Consider the following 20,747-nt stretch of genomic DNA (forward strand, 5'->3'; position numbering starts at 1 on the left):
CAGCTGATGATAGGGGCAGAGCAAAGGGAACTGTGGCATCAGGAGGCCCACGAATAGGGCCTGGTATGTAAATCACCATGTACTCAACACCTAAGCACCAGGGCAGCTAATGCACTATTCAGTTAATCCTGGCAGCAACAGGCAAAGCCAGTATTCCTGTTCCACTTCACTTAGAGAGGTGCAGCAAAGGGCTGACATCACATCGCATGTGGAGTTACAAGGCCTCAATTTGAGGCCCAAATGCCTCCAAAGTCCTCAGTATTTGCAAGTACCCGCAGGCGGCCCACCTGGCTTACAGAGCACAGCATCCTGAGGTTACTGGTGGACGAGATCAAACTTATGGACAGGCCTAAATATTAACTTCAGGGGCTTCCTCCATTGACCAGGGTGCGTGCCACCTTCTATAAACATCACCATCAACTGAAATGCACAAGAAAAATCTGATGGAAGCGTCCACTCTCATGGGAGAGAGCAGTCGGGGCACGCACACTGGGCAGCCGCTCCAACAGCCACAGGACGCAGGCACCCAGCGGTTCAGGGGCTCACTGGGAGGCCTCATGGGCAAGCTCGAGGGAGTGAGGATGGGAGAGAGCAGCGGGGGGCGGGGGGGCGGGCGTCAAAAGTAATGCAATGGGGAGAAGGGAGAGATGGAGACAGTGGATAGTGACCATGGGAAACCTGGCAATTTTCATTTTCAAAATTATTTTTTGGAGATGTCATTCACATGCCATAAAATTCACCTTCTGAAACTGCAAATTCAGCATCATTTCGTATATTCTCAAACCTATGCCACCATTACTGTCATCTAACCCATCAGGTTTTCATCACCCCAAAAAGAAGCCCCCGTAACCATCAGCAGGTTCTCTTCATCCCCTCCTCCTTCAGTCCCTGCAACCATTAATTTCCTTTCTGTCACTATAGTTTTGCCTTTTCTGGACATTTCATGAAATAATACAAATGTGACCACTATGTATGGCTTCTTTCACTTAGCATAATGTTTTCAAGTTTGTCCATGTCATAGCATGTGTCAGTACTTCATTCCTTTTAATGACTGTATAATATTTCACATATACACCACATTTAAAAAATCCATTCATCCATTGATGGGCATTTGTTTTTTTACACTAATAATCTCCATTTATTGACAGTTTATTCTGTGCCAGGCAGCACCAGTCTAAGTTACTGACCTTATTTCACAGATAAAGAGGCTTGGAGAGTGTGAAGAGTTTGCCCAAGATTAAGAGCTAGTAATTTGGGGAACTGGGGTTTGAACTCAGGCGAACTTCAGAGGTAATAAATTCACATGACAGAACATTAGAAAAGGTACACAAGGGTATTCAATGAAAAGTCACCCTTTTCCCCATGTTCCTCAGCCACATATTTCCCTCCTCAGAGACATCTGCTTTTGCCATGCTGTGGATCCTTCCAGAGAACTATTTATACCTCAACATGTATGTATCACAATTTATTGACTAACCTGTCCCACTGATTTGAAATGTCACTTTTATGGTATAATAGATTCTTACACGTAATTATATTACTTTTTTCAGAGCTGTCCTGACTCTTTTTTGCCTATCTTTTATGTTTTCCATTTCTCTAAAATTCTTTTTATCTTCTTTTTGATTTAAAATGTTTTTCCTTTTCTTGTTTGTTTCTCTTAAGGCATTATCCATTATGTTCATTCACTTGTATTATTTTATTTAATTTATTTATTTTTGGCAATGTCAGGTATTAGTTGCAGCATGTGGGCTCTTCATTGCAGTGCGTGGGCACTTCCTTGCGGCTTGTGGGCTCTCTAGTTGTGGCACGTGGACTCCACAGCACGTGGGCTCAGTAGTTGCAGTGTGCAGGCTTAGTTGGCCTGCAGCATGGGGGATCTCAGTTCCTCAACCAGGGATCGAAGCTGCATCCCCTGCATTGGAAGGCAGATTCTTAACCACTGGACAACCAGGGAAGTCCCCACTCTTGTATTATTTTAAATTTAGTCTGCATTTGTGAATTTTTTTTCTTTTATTTTGAAATCTGTCCTGAGTTCTATCATCTTACCTAATTCTAGTTTATGCTGTTGGTTCATCTTTTTTTCATTATGGTAACATATACATAAAACAAAATTTAGTATTTCAACCATTTTCAAGTATACAATTCAGTGACATTAAATACATTCACAATGCTGTGCAACCATCACCACTATCCAAATTCAAAATAATTATGTCTAAAGATTGAGCAGGACCTCAGAAAGATGGAGGCAGCAGTATAGTTTCTGAATCTCTCCAAACCCTTTCATGGAAGAAGATCAACTAAAACTAAACACCCATAGGTGACATTTATCAGCATCTACCATTTCCAGAACTTTTTCACCATCCCAAACAGAAACTCTATAGCCATTAAACAGTAACTTCCAATTCCCTCCTCGATCCATGTTCTTTCATCTTTTCCATTGTTTTTCCTAACATCTTTTAGCTCACTTTGAAATAATAGGTTACAGTTTTGATCTGTTTTGTGGACCTGTTTTTTCCAACTTGATTTTATTGTCTGAAGAGATGCTATTCTGCTCCTTATTCTCTTTCTTCTTACAGTGCCTCTGTACGGGATTTGATCCCCATCCTTTTCTTTTATTGAGTTTTGGATGAAAAAAGTTTTAAAGCACTTTGAAACGGAGGTGTGAGGCCATGTGGAAATATGTTCTTCATAGCTGTTTCATCAATGCTTCACTTATACTGTATTGAAATAACTGTTTTCCAGGAGGCATAAACAAGTGGGCTTTATCATTGGACAGAGTGCAGAGAAAGGACCCCACGAAAGCTGATCACCTTAGCAAAAATGATTTAGTTATGATTTCACCCAAGATTGGTCATAAACCAGCCTTGGAAACTCAATGAACCAGAGACAAGGTATAATGCCATCTTTCTTTCTCTCTGCCTCAACTCTCAAGGATTTGTCACCTATGTGTTATTAGTAATTATTACTTGTTTTCTGTTCATAATTACTATCAGAAGACACAGCATTTATGGGCTAATTACACTGTCCAGCTACACACCATTCTTCTTCATTTTGGCTTCCTGTCCACTAGCAGGAACCTGATTTATTTTTGTTCTCCCTTCACCACAGCCCAATAATTTTTGTGAATGACTCTCAGTCTCACCAGAATCTGTATCTCTCACTCTGCCCCAACATCCCACCCCATCATTCACTCCCTGAAGTGTACTCTAGAAATTTAGGTAAACTGGATATTTTACCACTGTTCACCATCTCCTATGAAAAAAGAAGAAGAGCAGCTTTCTTATGGAATGATGGAGAACTTGTAAAGATAAAACACCAGTCTGCAGGAGAAAGGGAAGAAGAGAATGATGGAAATAGTTTCTGGAAAACTATTTTTAGATTATGTTTTGTTTGTTCCTGGTAAATAAATTGAAATCTTCTAAACATTAAAAAAAAACCTAAACCACTAAATTCAATAATACAGGAATATAACTTAAAAAAAAATTATTTGGCTGTGCAGCATGTGGGATTGTAGCTCCCCAACTAGGGATTGAACTCACGCCTGCTGCATTGGAAGCACAGAGTCTTAACAACTGGACCATGAGGGAAGTCCCAGGAATATAACTTTTACAGGAGAAGTTATAAACCCCTTGGTTATATGAACTGGAGATTTTTAGTAAGAAGTCATATATTTTAAATGACTTGGAGCTTTAAAGAAAGGAAGGAAGGAAGAAAGAAAAAGGGACTTCCTTTGTGGTGCAGTGGATATAATATCAAAAATAAATAAATTAATTAAATAAATTTTAAAAAGAAAAAAAATGCTGAATCCACTGACTAATTATTTAGGCTGTTATATCTCGCTATTTCCAGATACATCCCTTTAAAAACTTTTGGTTAAAGGTTATCTTATGACAGAACAAATGAATTACAAATTTTTCTCTTTGTCCAAAATTTGAGAAATTCCCCTACACTTCTACCTTCAAATTTTATAAAAAGGGAAAAGTAGTGACAACCCTTATACTTACATCCAATTGCATCATCTGGCCACATGCCTTCTACATCAATCAAATATCTACAAAACAACAAAATTCGAATCATTTGTAAATAAAAATAAAATCAAGGTTTTGCAAAAAAGGTCCATTTCGCTTTAACAAATATAGATATAAAAATCCTAAGAAAATATCAGCATATCTAATCAATAGCTATTAAAGAATGATATACACCAGGACTACAAAAAGGTGTTATTTCAAGGATGCAAGGATAATGCAACTTTAGAAAATCTATTAATATATTTATATTAATACAACAATTTAATTAATAAAGAAAGAGAATAAAATACAGGACAAAACTGACAGATGTTAAAAAGTTATCTGATAACATGCAACAGTCAGTTTCGGTGAAAATGCTCTGTACGCTAAAAACAGGAGACCTGATATGACAGAGTATTCATCAAGAACCAGCAAATAATAAAAGACACATTAAGATAAATATTAACATCATATCTAAAAAACCCTATCTAACCAACCATAGGAGCCAGAAACTTAGGAATCACCGTCACTGACAGTTATTTCTCCCTCACACTCATCCTCAACCCAACACCAGTGCTAACAATGATACTGCCTATATACCTCTAGAATCTGTCCACATCTTTCCACCAAAATGACCACCATACCCTGGTCCAAGCCACCGTTATGCCCAATTTCTACAAAAGTCTCCTAACTTGTTTCCTCATTTCCACTCTTTCTCCCTGCAGTGTATTCTCCACTTGGTAGCAAAATGATAGGTTGAAAATGCAATTGGGTATGTTCCACACACTCACCTTGAAGAAAAAAGTTCAATGGTTTTCTATTACTCTTAAAGTCTGAAACCTTAAACATAAGCCTGCACGATCGATCTCCTACCCACACTTGAAGCTCCATTATAATCACAGGCTCCCCCAACAGCCCCACCTTCCTGACCAGTTCCTCCAACACAGCATATGCTTTCCTCTATAGGATCTTTTGCTATTCCTTATGCTCAGAAATCTCTCCCCAACGTCTCTATCTGGTTAATACCTACTCATCCTCCAGATATCAGCTGAAACATTCCCTAAATAAACCTTCTCTAATCTCCATGATGAGATCAAATCCTCCCTAAAATATGCTCTCATGGCACCATGTTCCTCTGCTTGGCACTTGTCAGAGATGTAATTCTACATGCAGAGTATGATTCTTGAATATCTATTCCCTCTCTGGACTGTTAGAATTCACAAAGGGCAAGCCAAGTCTCTTCACACAGAATTTCACAAGCCTTTTTGCTAGCACCCAGCACAGTGCTTAAACATAACACATGCTCAATAAGTATTTCCTGCGTGAACAACCATAAATTGGTACAGTGTAGCAACAACCACAAAAAGCATAAGGGCATCAACACTTTGATGCAGAAGTCCCATTCTGAGTGAAGTTAACTGAGACAAAGCATATATATTCAAACGTGTTCACACAGGAATGTTCATTACTTTGACGTTTTATAATATCAAAAACTTCTGACTTTTATATGTTCATCAGTGAGCAAAGGAACAAAGCAGCCTTAAAAAAAATAAACAAATGGACCTAATGAAACTTAAAAGCTTTTGCACAGCAAAGGAATATATAAACAAGACAAAAAGACAGCCCTCAGAATGGGATAAAATATTTGCAAATGAATAAACAAAGGATTAATCTCCAAAATATATAAATAGGTCATGCAGCTCATTATTAAAAAAAAAAAAACAAACAACCCAATCAAAACATGGGCAGAAGATCTAAATAGACATTTCTCCAAAGAAGACATACAGATAGCCAAGAGGCATATGAAAAGCTGCTCAACATCACTAATTATTAAAAAAATACAAATCAAAACTACAATGAGGTATCACCTCACACCGGTTAGAATAGGCATCATCAGAAAATCTACAAACAACAAATGTTGGAGAGGGTGTGAGGAAAGGGAACCCTCTTGCACTGCTGGTGGGAATGTAAACTGATACAGCCACTATGGAGAACAGTATGGAGGTTCCTTAAAAACTAAAAATAGAATTACCATAGGACCCAACAATCCCACTACTGAGCATATACACAGAGAAAATCATAATTCAAAAAGACATATGCACCCCAATGTTCAATGTGGCACTATTCACAATAGCTAAGTCATGGAAGCAACCTAAATGCCCATCGACAGATGAAATGACAAAGAAGATGTGGTACGTATACACAATGCAATATTACTCAAAGATAAAAAAGAATGAAATTGGGTCATTTGTAGAGACGTGGACGGACCTAGAGACTGTCATACAGAGTGAAGTAAGTCAGAAAGAGAAAAACAAATATTGTATATTAATGCATATATATGGAATCTAGAAAAATGGTACAGTTGGACGGGTTTGCAAGGCAGAAATAGAGACACAGATGTAGAGAACAAACGTATGGACACCAAGCGGGGAAAGTGGGGCGGGGTGGGGGTCGGTGGTGGTGAGATGAATTGGAAGATTGGTATTGACATATATACACTAATATGTATAAAATAGATAACTAATAAGACCTGCTGTATAAAAAATAAATTTTAAAAATTCAAAAATAAATAAAAATAATAAATAAATAAATAAATTAAAAAAAAAAGAAGAATCAGGTTGGAAGACTGTCAAAACAGCACACAGATCACACACTCAAGCCCCGGAAGATGGGGAAGTGCATTACGTACCCCACTTCGGATGACATCTCCCTGCCTCACAAGTCTCAGTCTGACTGGGCTAGCTTTGGCAAGGGGATGGAGCTGGATCAGGAGCCACTGCTGCCATATCTGGATCAAGTTCCAGTTTTGGTCTATCACCCAACACCTAGCCAGACTCACCTAGCAACTTAACTGAGAGGAACAAAATAGGATAGCTCAAAAGAATAGGCCTCATACAGCATCAGCCTAAAGGAGTTTATGATCCTGGAAGAAACGGATCAGAAAAAGGGATCTCGGGGACTTCCCTGGTGGTACACGGGCTAAAGACTCTGCACTCCCAATGCAGGGGACCCAGGTTCGTTCCCTGGTCATGGAACTAGATCCCACATGTATGCCACTACTAAGAGTTTGCATGCCACAACTAAGGAGCCCACCGGCTGCAAATAAGACCCAGTGAAACAAAAAAAAAATCAATAAAATAAAACAAATATTAAATAAAAAGATCCGGGAGTGTGTGATCTGTATGATGAACTTTGTTTATGAGAACCCAATTTGATTTCTGCTGTGTATGCAGATCACCAGGGCTGTACAGATGACTGGCTGATGAGATGCTTCACGTGCCCCTCCTGCATGGAGACAGTTGACGCAGAACTGCTTTTGTCCTACAAGACTAACTAAGCCAGTGACTCGCACCTGACTTCAAGAGAACCATCATTTTTGGTGGTTTTGATCTTTTGTTGTTGAACCCAAAGAGCCAGGGATTAGGAATTAAGATCATGAATGAAAGTTTCCTAAAAATTCCTGAACAGCTGCAGATGTTGGGGAAAAGTATGTGATATTTTAGAAATTTAGGGGGAAAAGTAGGATGCTATTTTTATGTAAAGCCTTTGCCCAGTGTTTAAAAATATAATTGTATTCAGATCTTGTTATTGCTCCAGTACATAGGATTTGTGTAAAGTGTTAGAGCAGCTATATATGTTTCAATTGTGTGTCGAAGATTAGGATAAAGATAGTGGTTGTTGTTCCTAAGTGAGATATCTTTCTTCTTCCCCCTACCCAAATTCTTTTCTGAAGTTGCTGGAATTTGGGTCAAGGTTTTATTTAAAGCTACATTTTATAACACTGGCACAAAAAAGTAGTTTTAAGCTTTTTTGCACAGTTCTTTTTCTTTTTAGAATAAACATAGAGCATTTATTTTGTACTTTATAGGAACTCCACAAGTTAAGGTCCCATTGTTCTTTTGCTGTGATTGTTGTTACTATTGATGCTGCTGTTTTCTGTCTTTGCTGGTTCTTTCTAATCTACCATTTGTCGTTATTGGCATACAACAATCATCTCAGGGTCACAAGATGACTGCTGTAAAACCAAGTATCATATTCTAACAAAACAAGGAGGAAGCAGAAAAAGAGTCCCAATGGTCATTTTCCTAATGCATATTTATCTTTCTTCAGAGAAAAATATTATTCTCATAAGCACAATAACAACCTTCTCCTAATTGCTCATTTGCCAAAACAGATTGATATGACCATTCATAAGACAATTCATGGCAAAGAGGGATATGATAATGATTGCCTCAGCCTAACAAGGATTTATCCACTAAAGCTGAATGCTTCTCTCCTCAAAGAAATCAACACTTTTCTACATATAAAACACAATTCTCTTGAAGGGTTCTTCATAAGTGCATTATAGAAAAATTTAGTATGTCATAAGCACTTAAGAATTCGACATTCAACTGTAGTAGTATCCATGTTGGTTAATTTTCTTATGAGCCCAATGATGAGTTTGAGAAAAACTGAAAGAATTAGAGTATCAGGTTCTATTAAATCCTTACATGTATCTTGTTTAAGTTTTGGTTCATTAATTTATATCCAAATACATAAAGCAAATTTGGTGGAAAAATAAATAAATAAATAAGATTGAGGTCTGCAAATATTTTCATAGGAAGATGTCCACCATATATTAAATTATAAACCAGAATATCTAAATACTATACCATGAAATCACATGTACAGTCAGTGCTGTATATCCAATGGTTCCATATCCTGAAGATATGGAAGGCCAACAATACTACATCATTTTATGGACGGGACTTGAGCATCTGAGGATTTTAGTATCCATGGGGAGTTCTGAAACCAATCCCCTGCAGATTTCCAGGGACCACTGTATATGCTTATATCTGCAATTTTTTACGTCTCAAAAAATATGTGCTAAATTATTACTGGTGGTCACCACTGAGTAGGGGGCAAAATTGCCTTCCACTTCATACATTTCTCTGACTGCATTTTTTGCATTCAGCTTACATTAGCTTACATTACTACTGTAAACAGAACAATTTAAACATGGTCTGCCTCTTGGGGTTGGCAACTCACCTGCAGATGTGGTAGCCAGTCCTGTTTAAACCATGGGTACAGTGGACACCAATAAGTCTGTCTATAAAAGAGGGAATATTGAATTAAGTAAGTGAAGTAGACACACTAAAAACAAGTTAACAATTTTCTGAAGAGTAGCCTTTATTAGTCACCACAACACTATCACTATTCTGAAAACGAAAAACTCTGAAGACAAGAGTGTTTTTGCAGGAATGTACTACAAAGTATTAATTACTATAAAGTCAAAATTCATTGTCTCTGGGAAATTTTGCATAGCCTCCAATCAGATGTAAGTGTGGACTGGAGAATGCCCATCAGGAACTGATCTGACTATAGAAAAAGGGAGTGGAAAAAAAAAACAGGCTATCAGAAGAATAGAATTTGTTTTGAGTGAAAGAAATGGAATGCCTTCACTTTTAATGCTCAATATTAAAAAGAACAAAAAGTTTCTAAAAGGATCTTGGGGTCCCAAAGAACTTCCATTCCTTCTCTCATTCACTGCTCCTCACACACCATGGGTCTATGTGCCTGTGCAGTTCTCGGGTAATTAGCACTGTGCTTATTTCACAATGAAACAATAAGGCTTGAGACATAAGCCCAAGCTGCACAGCAGGCAAACAGAAAAAAGACTAGAATCGAGCCTCAGATTTTTCCAACTATGCCACAGTATTTCGTGGTCCAGCACTTTAAAAAAATTATATGAGAAAGTAAATAAAACACAACATGTAGCTGATCTCTGCAAAATGTATGTCTGTGACTATGTGGTGTCTGGCATTCGTCATCTCCTGCCTGGATTACTACCGCCCTACAATTCTAACAATCTCTTCTATTTCAACTGATCCTCCACATGGAAGATGTTATCTTTCTAAAATATAAACTTGGCTGGATTGCTCTGTTGCTTAAGCATCTTCACTTAGCACAGAATAAAGCCCAAGTTTTTAGCATAGCATTGAGAATTCTTTATAAACAAATATCATTCTGTCTCTCCAACTGAATTATAAGTTCAAACTATAACTTACAAGGACCTACATCATCCACCTCCCTGCTTTCCACTGCCAGCCTCCCTGATCTCATTCTCTACTGCCCTGCCCTCACTCACTTGCCCCTGTCCAGCCACACTGGCCTCCTTACCATTCCTCAAACATACCAAGCACAGTGGTGCCTCTGGGAATTTTCTTATGAGTTGCATGGTGAGTTTGAGAAAAACTGAAAGAATCAGAATATCAGGTTCCAGTAAATTGTTACATATATCTTGCATAAGTTTTTGTTCATTAATATATATCCAACTACCTAAAGAAAATTTGGAGGAAAATAATAACAATAAATAAATAAATAAGATTGAGGTCTCCAAATATTTTCATAGGAAGATGGCCACCATACATTAAATTATAAGCCAGAATATCTAAACACTATACAACTGAATCACGTGTACAGTCAGTGCTGTATATCCAACTGTTCCATATCCTGCACATATGCAAGGCCAACTATACTACACCATTTGACATACGGGACTTGAGCATCCCAGGATTTTGGTATCCATGGGGAGTCCTAAAACCAATCCCCTGCAGATACCAAGGGATCATTGTATATGCTTATATCTGCATTTTTTACGTCTCAAAAAATATGTGCTAAATTATTACTGGTAGTAACCTCTGAGTAGGGGGCAAAATTGCCTTCCACTTCATACATTTTTCTGACTGCATTTTTTGCATTCAGCTTACATTAGCTTACATTACTGTTGTAAACAGAACAATTTAAACATGGTCTGCCTCTGGGGGTTGGCAACTCACCTATAGATGAGGTAGACAGTCCTGTCTAAAACATGGGTACAGTGGACACCAATAAGTCTGTCTATAAAACAGGGAATATGGAATTAAGTAAGCGAAGTAGATACACAAAAAACAAGTTATACAATTTTCTGAAGAGTAGCATTTATTAGTTACCAAAACATGACCACTTCCTGAAAAGGAAAAACTCTGAAGAAAAGAGTGTTTTTGCAGGAACGCACTATAAAGAATTAACTACTATAAAGTCAAAATTCATTGTCTCTGGGAAATTTTGCATAGCCTCCAATCAGATGCAATAGCATGGACTGGAGAATGCCCATCAGGAACTGATCTGACTATAGAAAAAGGGAGTGGAAAAAAACAAAAACACACTATCAGAAGCATAGAATTTCGTTTTGAGTGAAAGAAATGAAATACCTTCACTTTTAATGCTCAACATTAAAAAGAACAAACGGGTTCTGAAGAGCTCTTGGGGTCCCAAAGCACTTCCATATCTTCTCTCATTCACTGCTCCTCACATACCATGGGTCTATGTGCTTGTGGAGTTCTCAGGTTAACTAGTACCATTTTTATTTCACAATGAAAAAGTAAGGCTTGAGATGTAAGCCCAAGCTGCACAGCAGGCAAACAGAAAAAAGACTAGAATCGAGTCTCAGATTTTTCCAACTATGCCAAAGTATTTCGTGGTCCAGCACTTTAAAAAAATTATATGAGAAAGTAAATAAAATGCAACAACATGTAGCTAATCTCTGCAAAATTTATTTCTGTGACTAGGTGGTGTCTGGTATGCATCATCTCCTGCCTGGATTACTACCACCCTACAATTCTAACAATCTCTTCTATTTCAACTGATCCTCCACATGGAAGATGTTATCTTTCTAAAACATAAACTTGGCTGGATTGCTCTGTTGCTTAAACATCTTCACTTAGCACAGAATAAAGCCCAAGTTTTTAGCATAGCATTGAGAACTCTATAAACAAATATCAGTCTGTCTCTCCAACTGAATTATAAGTTCAAACTATGACTTACAAGGACCTACATCATCCACCTCCCTCCTTTCCCCTGCCAGCCTCCCTGATCCCATTCTCTGCTGCCCTTCCCTCGCTCACTTTCCCCTGCTCAGGCACACTGGCCTCTTTACTATTCCTCAAACATGCTAAGTACAGTCATGCCTCAGGGACTTTGCACCTACTATTCCTCCTGCTTCAGAACACACCCTCCCACCCCATCTCCAATCTCCCAGATATCCAATGGCTTGTATCTCATTTGAAGGCTCTGCTCAATCGACATCTTAATAGAGGGGATTTCCCTGATCACCTACCACATTCCCTCACCTCTTCATCTTCTTTTGTTATTCTCCAAAGCATTTACCACCACTTGACACTCCATATATTGACTTATTTATTCATCTCTCTCTCCCACTAGAATGTAAAGTATGTAAGGGCAAGAATTTTGTTCTCTTCCTACTTCCTAGAACAGTGGCTTCAACTTAGAAGGTGTTATACAAATATTTTCTCAAAATGAATTCTTTGCCCTTTCACACTACCCTACAGTCACACCAGAGTCTGCCCCTACAGAGCACAAGTTCAAACCCTGTGCCTTTTGTACCTGTTCCAAATACCTGGGCTGTCCTTTCCTCATTCCAGCAAAATCCTCTTCCCTGAAGCCCAGCTCAAATGCTGTCTCCTCAGTAAGGCCTTCTTCAATTTCTCCTCTATATTCCTGATGCACTTGATTCTTTTATCATAATTACCCACTTATAGTCACTACATGTTTATCTTCCTAGACAACTGTAAGTTGCTACTGAACAAAGACTTCTACTCACCTCTGTATCCCTGTGCCCAAAACAACAAACCTATAAGGCACTTGGTGTTTACTGAAACTATTTTCTGAGTCTCTACCAATTCTAGGGAGTGGATAGTATAGTCTCCTCCTCATTATCAGTGATTCTGGCAACTGTGGGAGGGGATTATAGCAGAGAAAGTCACGAATGGATCATAACTAAGGTCCTGAGACTGCAATGGAAGAGAGCATGGTGAAATTAGCCCACCGCATGCAGAAGACCCACAGAGGAGTCAGCATATGCAATGGACTACACTTGGTATAACATGTGAACAATCAAGGTTTAAAAACGTGTTCTCATGCACTTGTAAGGATCTTCTAGCCCACGTGGAACAGACAGGACATACACAAAGGAACCTGGAGGAAGTGAGTAGGCTGGCAGCTGCACCTTAACATCTTAAGAGGTAACATTTCTGTGACTACAGTTTACACAAATCAGATAATTTGCCTCCTTTCTAGACACCCTGGTGATCACAGACAAGGCAAAGCCTCTCACGTTTTAAAGCTAATGTACAGAGAAGATCTGTGAATAGGGCTTAAGATATTTAAGAGCTAGTATGTGCATTAAGCAACCAGGTTATAGAATGAAAGTTTATCTTGAAATTCCAGTCTCTCCCTCTCTCTCTCTCACCTCCTATCTCCTATCTTCCCACCTCCATCTCTACTGCTTCTCCCCTACTCCCTGTTTTATGTATATATGCACATTATTTTATATGTACACGGAATATTTACTGTCTTTTAGATTTATTTAATAAAGTGCACACTCCTCAGGCTAAATTTAGAAAGAGGACAAAATGAACACTTTCTCATGGGGGTCAGTGGTGTTACAAAGACAAAAGATTCCTCAGTCTTAAAACATGGCAAACACCATGTTCCTTCTGATAGTTAGATGCTAGAAAAAGGCAAGTGTATCCTTAAAATTCACACGCTATTAAGACCTACTATCAACAATGTAGATCTTAAAGTGGAAACAAGAAAACACCAGCCTTTTAAGTTCTTCCTGTCTGAAGATAAGAATAAGACGTGGTCGTGTTTTTCCTCACTTGCACCCAAAGTGTAAAAGCAGCAAACATATCTTAAACACATATGATGAGGAAGCCACTCTTCCAGTCCACTTTCTTTTGTTTTCCTTCTAGGGATCTGCCTCACCTCGAACCTTTGCTTTTTGTTTTCTCTTTTATATACACTAAGAACCTGAGAGTCTTAACCTTTTCTTCCACCTCTCAACCAATAAATAGGACAAAAGAACATTTTAAAAAATGTATTTTCCATTCAAATTTTTAAAAAAAGAGATAAGTAAGCTAGTTCAGTTCATATTTCTCACAAAAATCACTTTCGAGTCTAAACTAAATTGTTTGTCACCATAAACAGGAAAAACATCGCACTTAACTAGCACCATCTGACATTTCCACCTTAATGTTACCAAACACAACAGGCCTAATGTCAGAACTATTAAAAATGTTAAAAATTGCCAACCCCACTCAAAATGCATACCAAAGTCCAGGTAAAGAAAAAAAAAACAAACAAAAAACAACTCATCATTATCTTTATTTTCTTTCAGAAACCCGTTAACAGCACATTGGAATTTAAAACTAGTGTCGTCATCTGGCACCTGATGCCCAATTGTACAAATTTTAAATAAGGAATAGTTTATGGTAAGTCCTAAAAGGCAAAACCATGAAAATATGTATTATTTCCTTTGTAGGGAAAGAATAAAATATTCATTAGAGAAGGCAGAATATAAACCAGGAGAGTATATTAAACTTAGTATGTCAGTCATTCTGATAAGAGCCATTTTTTCCAAAGCTCCTTTAACCAGTAATTATCACTTGAGTTTCATTAAAACTGCAGAATGGACAGTTACTAGGCATGCAAAAGGAAAAGGAAATCTATGTGAATGAATGCACATTTAACTCAAAATGATATAAACAGTTCTACCTACATTTATGTTCTATCTTACATTTCAAGGGCCATAAAGCAGCTGTGATTTAAGTAGAATAGTAGAATAGAGTCAGAAGAACTTGGATTCGAATTAGGAAACAGAGCCAATTTCAGGCATTGTTGAGAACTGGTATTCGTGGGGTGGGAGATAGTAGACTATCAATAGAAGACAGAAAAGGATAAGTGAAAATTCTCTAGTTCTGAATTTAAATGGAAAGTAGCAGTATGAACCTATGACATATTTTAAAAATATTAAAAACAAACATACATTTTTCCTAGCTCTGACCACTGAAAAGGTCTAGAAACAACAGATGTCATATCAAAAGGACTCAGGAGTCACTGAGAATCTCCAACTGGCCAAAGATAGGGACTCAGAATAATAACTGTAATGGAGTCCATGGTGATATGAATAAATAAATTTACAAAATTGGTCACCACTGGAGGATATTTATGAATCAACTCATTATTTTGAAAACTGTGAAATAAAAGAAGAGAATCATGCCTCTACAACTGGGCAACAAAATAGCTGATGAGGGGAATCTTCTCCTCATAGAAATATACGCAGCTAATAAGTGAAAAAAAGAACAACAGAATTCACCATTTTTTGAAGCCTCAACTGAATTAATGGATGTAGGTATGAATCATCAGTGACTGCTAATATCACAGAAAGAGACAATTACATACGTCTTCGTGAAAGAACACACCATCACCTACGAAACTGTTTTGTCAAAACAAAACATGCAAGTTTCATTCTGATCAACTACCAATTTAAAGAAATAAAAGGACTGAAGAATATGTTCACAACACATGGAATGTAATCATCAAAATCTAGATGGGACAAATTACCTGGTTTCTTTCAAAATAAACTTCAAGGAGGAGAAAAAAGTGAGAGAGACATGCAGGGAGAACCTATAGATTAAACAAGACTTCAGAGACCTAACAATCAACGGCAAAGTGTGGACCTTATGTGGATCTAATTCAAAATTCTTAAAAACAATTTTTATGACATTTAGGAGACAACTGCAAATGTGAGCACTCACTGGGTATTTATTATTAAAAAATGATATTAAGGAATAAAAGCCCTATATTTTAAATATACATACCAAAAATATATAGCTCGGGCTTCCCTGGTGGCACAGTGGTTGAGAATCTGCCTGCAAATGCAGGGGACACAGGTTCGATCCCTCGTCTGGGACGAACCCATATGCCACGGAGCAACTAGGCCCGTGAGCCACAACTACTGAGCCTGCGTGTCTGGAGCCTGTGATCCACAACGAGAGGCCATGATAGTGAGAGGCCCATGCACTGCGATGAAGACTGGCCCCGCTTGCTGCAACTAGAGAAAGCCCTCACACAGAAACGAAGACCAAACACAGCCACGAAATAAATTAATTAATTAATTAATTAATTAAAATGTATAGGTGTAATTACATGTTGTTTTGGTGCTCCTTCAAAATAATATGGAATGGGGTGAAACAGGTGGGGGTATAGATAAAAGATGACAGCCATCACTTGGTAAATATTAAAGCTGGATGAGTTCATGGGTATACAAGGAACACTTACAGTATTTTGTATACTTTTGTATATGTTTAAAATTTGTGATAATTGTTTAAAAACAAGATGACACTGTAGAAAACAGTTTGGCAATTTCTCAAACGTTAAACGTAGAGCTACCGTATAATCCAACAACTCCGCTACTACCTACATTGCACATCTAAAAGGAGTGAAAGCACGGATTTGAGCAAATATTCATACACCAATGATCACAGCAGCATGATTCACAATAGCTACAAGGTGGAAACAACCCAAGTGTCAATCAACCGATGAATAACAAAATATGGTATATACACACAGTGGGATTTATTAAGCCAAAAAAGGAATGGCATTTTATTACATGCTAAAACATGGATGAACTTTGAAAACACTAGGTTTAGTGAAATAAGTCAGACATAGAAGGATAAATATTGTAGATTCCACTTCCACGAGGTATCTAGAATAGGCACATTCATAGAGACAGAAAATAGAATAGAGGCTACTAAGGGCCGATGGGAGGGATAATGGGGTTCTTACTGTTTGACGGTTACAGAGTTTTTGTTGAGGATGATGAAAAAGTTTTGGTTATAGACAGTGGTGATAGTTATACAACACTGTGACTGTATTTAATGCCACTGAACTGCATATTTATAAATGGTTAAAATAAATATGATTTATCTATATTTTACCACAATAAAAAAAGAGGAATAACTGAGTTGAAATTTCAATTTTTCCTTGTCTGAGAGTCACTTTCACTGTCTGTAAAATTAGTAATTGTAGTTGTCTATCCTCTGAGCTTAGTGCAGAGTAAGCACTCAGTAGGAGATATCAGTACTACTTCCACTTCAACAGCAAAGGATTGTTGTGAAGATTAACTAACTCGAATGGATATGAAAGAACTTTGTAAATGGCAAACTGCTATACAAATGTTAACAAACATTAGGTGTTACTGTCACCCAAGGCCATGGAACAGGTCAGAAGAAGGATAATTCTTTGCACTGGTATGTCCTACATGGGCCAAGAGAATACATGGGTTTCTGTATTATATCAGAAGATATTAGGAAAAGAAAGCATAAAACTTAGAGAACAGTTGTCTTTTACAGTGATGCTTAATCATACTCAGGAAACTGCTTAAAATAAGTGCTAAACACATAATGGACGTACCTTTCTTTCATTTTAGGCTATTACTATTCTTACTAAAAGTTTACTTCATTTTCAAAATATAGAACATGGAAGCTTATAGAATTTCTTAAGCATATCTAGAGCCTACTGCCAAATACTATAGTTCAATTCATATCTTTAATCTCATTTTGAAACAGCAATTACAAATGTGTATTTCAGGAAACCACTAGCTTCCCTTTTTGAATCCATGAAAGAAGGCCAAGATTCACCTTAGCATAAGATGATAACTGCTGAACTACTATGAATTATTACAGTATCAGAAAGAAGGTCATTTTCAATTACAGGTTCCGTTTACCTCTGGCTTATAATAGCGGCGAGTATATGTTAAGTCAATAATCAGCCAAAGTTCTTCATTGCATTATTGGAGTCTGTTAAAAGAGATCCAAGGGGGAGAAACGTTCTTCTGGAGCAAGATTCTTTTCAAAACTCTGTCAGAAAGAATAAAATAAGAAAGAACATATGTTAATCCTTTACTATATTATCAATTTATTCAAACCCTGTGATGCTAACATATGAGATTCAAAGTAAAGTTTCTTCCTCTGCAGTTTACAAACGATATTACAATCCTTTCTTCCAGAGAGATTAGATAGAAGAAAATAAGCTCACTTCTATATATTTATTTCTATGTTTGTTTATTTCATGTTGGTCTCCTAACCTGACTGTAAACTCCCAGAATGAAGGGACCACATCAATTTTGCCTACCACTGTATTGCCAGCTCCATCCAGGGTGCCTGAAAATAAACAGAAAAATAAATATTTCTTGAATATCTACATATAGGAAGGATGGCTTTCACTGCTAAATATTCTTTTATGTATTAGGCTTATACATGTACTCTGTTCCATTGATCTGTTTGGTTATTCAAGTGCCAGCAACACACTTTTCTTTTTCAATTAGTAGACTAATTTTAGAGCAGTTTGAGATTCACAGCAAAACTGAGCAAAATGTACACAGTTCCCACTTATATCCTCTCTCCTTCAAACCATACAGCCTTCCCCATTATCAACATGCCATACCAGTGTGCTTCCTTTGTGAGAATTCATGAAGCAACACTGACACATCATGATCAACCAAAGTCCATAGTTTATTGCATTCATGGTACAAGTAACTGACTATTCCTTTATTTCTAGTATAGTCATCCCCAAACATTTACATACTGAGATACATATTACTTTCTTATAAATTACTTTATTCTTTATTTATAGTTAGGGCATTCCATTGGTATTGCTGTTTTTTAAATTAAGTTCAAAAGTAGGTTCTATTTATCTATGAATTCCATTGCTGTATAGTAAAAGAGGTATTAAAATATATTTGCGATAAAAAGGGAAAATGGAGTATGACAGGGTTGAGAGCCAGGGCTCTATATGGTGAATTCAGATTTGTGGAAGAATTTGGTATTAACTTTTGCTTACCTTTTTTTTTTTTTAAACATCTTTATTGGGGTATAATTGCTTTACAATGGTGTGTTAGTTTTTGCTTTATAACAAAGTGAATCAGCTATACATATACATATGTTCCCATATGTCTTCCCTCTTGCTTACCTTTTTTGAAGGAACTTTGAAAGCAATGAAATGAGTCCTAGGCATCTGCTGTCCAACTGGGAGATAGTTTTTCCACCTGTTAATATGTTTTTTGTTAGGCAAATTTTATGTTAATCTGTCTCCCTGCATAGGATGAATGCGCCTTGAAAATGGAAATCATATCCGTCTATAGTAGGGATATGATTTCTTTCTGCTTTACATCTTGCTGCTCCCCTTATTCAACCCCACCTAGTAATAACCTATACTTCCCTTGTTCCTGATTTCCCATCTTGAAAACAGATAAAAGGCAACAAAACAATGCAAAGATCTCAACAAATAAGGGATATCTAAAACCAGAGATGGCCAGAACTTCTGTATCCCTGATAAAACCTAGCCTGGTGTTGACTACTAAGGTATCATTAGTACAGGCGTGTTGACTGAAATAGTTTAAACTCAATTCTTCCACTTCACAATTTACTTTTAGTCCTCATACAAAACCTGATAATAAAATTCCTTAATGCTAGGAATCACAGTGAAAAATAATATGTGAACTGACTTCTGTAAGATGGGTTAGAACTAAGGTTAATTCAGTGTATGTGAAGCATAGAAAGTGAGGGCAAAAGTGGCACAATATGGGGCCAGAGAAGCAGAGAGGATTCTAGACCACGCAGAGTGTTAAAGGCCAACAGTTTGTTTTCTATTCTCAAAACAATGTTTTTGAGCGATGTTTATGAGCAATGTTCCAACTGGCTTTTAAGGTTTCTTGTGTGAAGAATGTATTGGAAGGAAACAAGAAATATGGACACTACTTAGGACCTAATTGCAACAGACAGGCAAATTCAGTATTAGGATGCTGAGGAAGAGTTGACAGATTCAGAAGAAATTCAGGAGGTAAACTGAATCAGGCTTAATGGGGTATGAGATTCAGGAAAGGAAGGTCTTAAGGAATTAAAGGGTTTAGTACGTATATGAGCAAAGCCGAAGAATTAATCATTTGAACGTACAGAGGTAGATCTCTCAAATGACACTGGTTAGGAAGCAATTGTACGCCCTATATAATTCCAAGAGACAACACAAATCAACTGTTTCGATGGAAAATTCGGTGGTACCGGTGCGTTTTTTCACTCAAACTTAGTTCCAGTAACTATTCCTCACATTTTCTGTGCCTAAACAACACAGATTGAGGAACTGAAGGGGATTCCATTTTGGTAATTAAGGAGTGTCCCCAACACTGACAGTCCCATCTTAAAAAGCAGTCCCTCTGCATTTTACCCGAGGAGCAATGGCCAGAGCCTCCCTTTTAAAACGATGGGGAGAAATCAGAATATCACACACGGTCCCTTTCAGCTACTGTGAACTGAGCCGTGAGACGACCAATACCCCTTAGCACAGCGTGGACGGGCCAGTGCATGGGGGCAACTGTGACAGGCGACAGCACAAGAGATGAAGCCCAGGCCCAGGGGCTGTGAGCTCCTCTGTAAACGCCCAGGGGCCACGACATATTACCTTTCTGGGATGTGCTTTCCGCCCTTCCTCGTGGCCAACGAATGTCCAGAAAAGCCACGACGCTGCTCCCAGCACCTGCAGGCATGATGCCACTGGCTCATGTCACCCCTAAGATACCACCCACCCAATGCCAGGAGTCCAAAATCACCAACCCGGTGCCCCCAGTGCCAGCAGAAGGCTACGAACCACAGGCGCCTAGGCACAATCCCACGCAGCTCGTGGACCTCCTTCTACTGCCCATGCGCCACCACGCGTCCAGATGACGTCATCCCGCAGGCGCATTAACGCGCTTGATTAGTAAAGAGGATTCTGATGCCTGCAATTTCCCTCCTAAGCCGGAGGCTGTTTGCAGTCATCCATTAGTTCGTGTGTGTACCTTTCATAATTCCAATCATATGGGAC

The 20,747-nt window shown here is 38.0% G+C and overlaps 2 pseudogenes; one reads left to right on the forward strand and one right to left on the reverse strand.

Annotated features, from left to right (window-relative positions):
• Positions 1-2,212: 2,212 nt before the first annotated feature.
• LOC136132543 (RNA/RNP complex-1-interacting phosphatase-like) overlaps positions 2,213-20,747 on the reverse strand; it is a 42,905-nt pseudogene continuing 24,370 nt past the window's right edge.
• LOC136133146 (RING finger protein 11-like) lies at positions 6,676-7,344 on the forward strand (annotated as a pseudogene).

This window comes from Phocoena phocoena, chromosome 13 (genome assembly GCF_963924675.1).
Source record: "Phocoena phocoena chromosome 13, mPhoPho1.1, whole genome shotgun sequence".
Classification (NCBI taxonomy): Eukaryota; Metazoa; Chordata; class Mammalia; order Artiodactyla; family Phocoenidae; genus Phocoena; species Phocoena phocoena.